The sequence below is a fragment of the Dermacentor silvarum genome, chromosome 7, assembly GCF_013339745.2.
Source record: "Dermacentor silvarum isolate Dsil-2018 chromosome 7, BIME_Dsil_1.4, whole genome shotgun sequence".
NCBI lineage: Eukaryota > Metazoa > Arthropoda > Arachnida > Ixodida > Ixodidae > Dermacentor > Dermacentor silvarum.
In genome coordinates, this window is record NC_051160.1 from 186,760,438 (window position 1) to 186,764,374 (window position 3,937).

The window sequence follows — 3,937 nt, forward strand, 5'->3', positions numbered from 1 at the left end:
ACACCTAAATTCCCATTGGCTGCGGCGCCAGGTAACGAGCAAGCCTCGACGTAGAGCGGGCCAAAGGGAACACCTGCTGCCCCGCTGCGTAAAAGGAAAGGGAATCGCCGCGACGCTACGTTACCCTCGCTCTCGGAAGCCTGTGTTTTAAGCGCGTTCCTTGTCCGTGTAAGCTGCTTGCCTGCGTTGTAACTGCGCCTCGGTGAGGCCAAATCAAAGCGTGCCAAGCCAGCCCTGTACACGCCGCTTTATGACTCGCTACTCATGCACAGTGTACTCAATAGCTTTGTCCGTTACGCGGCTAAAGATTGTCTCTTCTACTTTTCCAGAAAGTAGCTCTTAAGATAGTCGAACTTGCCCAGGTTAGACAGTTGTTCAGTCTTGTGTAAAAATATATTGTGATGATCATAAAACTGGCGCAACCTTAAACAGTTCCACCGAATTTGCTTATGTCTGTATTCGGCAGTTCCAATCTCTATCTGACAGCTCTCGAATTTACGCAGTGGCATCATTCGTAATTGCGTCATGCTATAGGAGCCAAATTTTTTGGAGATTGTTTTATTTTCTGCGTAACCTTGGATTTCGTGATACACATCGATACTTAAATCTTTTGGCAGCTTGTTGTTCTTCGGACTTCTCATCAAGTACAGCTTTTTGCAGCAGGGTGTCTTTAGCTTAGAGCTGAATTCTTAGCAGGTTGTCCTGCTGCGTGGTGACGTCGATGCCAACGTCAAATCGCTGTCGTTGATGATTATCCTCACGGCGGCTTAACACTCAACCACATCTCTGTGAGGCGATTCATATTTTTGAATTGCCACGATGGCGAGACCATCGCGATGTGTCACATTGGAGCCTGCAGTCACGCGGATGTAGAATGCAAGTCACACTTTGCGGGCTCCAACGAAGAAGGTACCGAATTAATCAATGTCAGGCATTTCGAGACTGAAAGCTCTGCAGGCATCGCTAGTCTTCAGATACCACCTACCTTCACAATTCTACAGCACAAACAATGAAATGGAGACACGAAACAACGGAGACAGGAAACGACAGAACCATGAGCTGACTTGAACTGACGCTTTTTATTGGAAACCCGCGTTTTACAGAAATCCCAAGCCTTAAATTGTTTCTTGTATGCTCACATAATTAGACGCCATCGAACCGCTATCTAACATAAAACACTGGAATTTAAGTAACGTAACAGTTAGATATCAGTCTAGCGTAGTTTGTAATAAACAATTTGCAAAAACATCAGTTGATAGATTATGGGTCTATCGTTTCGTACCCAATCATCTTTGTTGTGTGCGCTGTATTATTTATGAATCAATGTCAACTAGCTCAATTCAGTGTTCACCTATCTTTGTACTCATGATCTTAGGTCATGCTTCAGACATTAAGTTATCTTCATGGACACTTCTGTGATCTTCAGTGGCAATATTTCGTGGCTTTAGAGTTGGGTTTTGGCAGCAGACGCTTAGGAAAACCGAGTCCACATACCTGTCGGTACGCCGACATGCAAAATCAAAAAAGGTGGCTGACAGGAGCGTCTGTTGTGCTGATTTCTTTGTGATTTTCCAGTGATTCAATCATTCTCATAACAACCTTGTCGTGACCTCTAGTATATATGACGAGTGACGCCATAATGCAGCTTGTCAGAAGACATTAGGTCACAGGTCACTTGTGGCCACAGAGACACGTGGTCACAAAGAGCGCAACGATGCCCAGGTGTCGGGAAGGAAAACAATTTTAAACTTTAAAATCACAGGTACTTACAGTAGTCGAATGTGTGGTGGTTTTAGATAAGATTTAAAGTATTTATCACAGTGGGACCAAAGCTGGCACTGCGATTTGATGTTACAAGGTATAAAAACAAATTCCGAGTAGAGTAGTAGTGACATCGCTCCCCGGCGATGTGTGCCACGGCAAATGATCGTATGCTGGCCCAGAAACGCAAAGCAGGATGAAGATGCTGGCATTCCATAGAGAGCCGAGCTTGCAGTTGCCATTATTTGGGCAAGCGAGAAGCTAAATACTGATGCGTGGGGAGTAATAGCGACGAAAATTCGGACTGTGTTGCTCGCCAATGTCGTCCACTGCATCTCAAGCCCTTAGCTTCTTTGGTAGGTCCAAAATTGTAAAAAAGCAATAAATATTTGTAGTTGTTTTAGTGGTAGTATTGGAATGTGCGATGAAAGGCATGGAAAATAACTTTCATGAAGCAGGGAACGGTAACGGAAGAGGACCGCTTAGTCTAGGGCCCCTGTGATGGCACTTGCGGCGTCCATTGCCCCGATGACCAGCTCGCGCCAGGCATCGGAGTGGGAACGGGGGCGGTTCCGCAGCAGCCTCTCCCATGGTTTCAGTGTTTGAGAAGAAAAGGGCAGAAGGGCAGGAAGAGTCAGTGCTGTGAACTTCGTCGTTATGTTGCATCTCGTCGGCGATGCACCGCTACACTGATAGGAGTCTGGCTAACGTGTCAGCTATAAGAGGTGGAAAAAGTGGTTGCTATAAAATGTGTTGGTCTGTAGGAGGCGGAGACCCATCGCATCTGTTCGTGTTGACAAAAAGGAATCAGAGGATGGCGTGAAGCTGCTACGCTTAGTATCTCGCCCACAGAGACAAGCTTTATCAGCGAGTAGTGGCAGCAATACGGAAGCAAAAAGTCTTCCTTCTCGGGACCGACAGGTACTTGGACAAATAGCTCAAATGAATTCAATTCTGGGGTTTCACTTGCCAAAACCACGATTTGACTATGACGCACGCCGTAGTGAGGGATTCCGGATTAATTTTGCTCCCCAATGCACGGGAGACGGGCATTTTTGCATTTCGCCCCCTTTGAAATGTGGGCGCCGCGGCCGGGATTTCATCTCGCAACCTCGTACTCAGCAGAGCAACAGCACAGCCACTAAGCCACAATGGCTGGTGACAAAAAGTTTGTGCAAGACAAGTTATTTATGTGTGCGATGGGTGTTCAGTCACTTTGATTTCAATCCAAGGTGTCATATGACGCAAAAGTTTATGAGGTTACGCTATGCGGCAGGTAATCAAGAGAAAATATTAGTCTTCATCACTATAACTCATTGATAAGCAGCTTCGCTTAACGTGGATTCGCAGATTTTGTGCTGTCACTGTTGTTTTCATTTAGGAGGCGTAGAGAATGCAGTTCAGAGCATCTACTAAGGCAATATGGCCACCAGACGTTTTGCAAGCCCAGCAGGAAAAATGGCACGTGTGTCACATGAAAACCCTCCTTACTGTTTTACAGCGGAAACATATCTGAGCTTTCCGACGTTGTGCTCTCCTTTTATGTGTACTAAATCCCTTCTCTACCTACCTGGAAAAGGCAATTACCATGAATACTTTTTTGGCAAACATAGATAATCACAAATTTATCTACGTACTCCAATGCATACGTACATTCTTTTATGACAAGATTTCCTAAATGATATCACAATTGCCCCATCTTTGAAACTTTTATTGTATGGGCAAGTATAAGGCAAGTTATGCTTATTGGCTGATTTGAGGTGTTCCTCCTATTTGGGGTTATGTGTTCCATTGTAGAATTTCCTACACCATTCTTTTAAAATGAAAGCAAAGTGACTGAACACCCATTGCACACATAAATAACTTGTCCTGTTGCTCATAAGATATTCCTAGCTTATCTTTTAGGTGCGCCACATCGAATTCAATTACAAGGAGAAAATAATTTTCTTATAATGTGATGTGCTACGTTTCTCCTTTTCACAAATATTTTTTGACAATGTCGGTTTAGTTCTTGAGTGCCAGCTTATATCCCCCATGACTTGTAATTTTCCCGCACTGCGACTTCGGTTTATCTGACTGAGCCAGTTACATCTAGAAATAAAGGAAACCATATGCCGCAATAGCCAGTCGACATTAAGTTTTATAACAGCCCTGAAGTATGCACAAAGTTAGTATT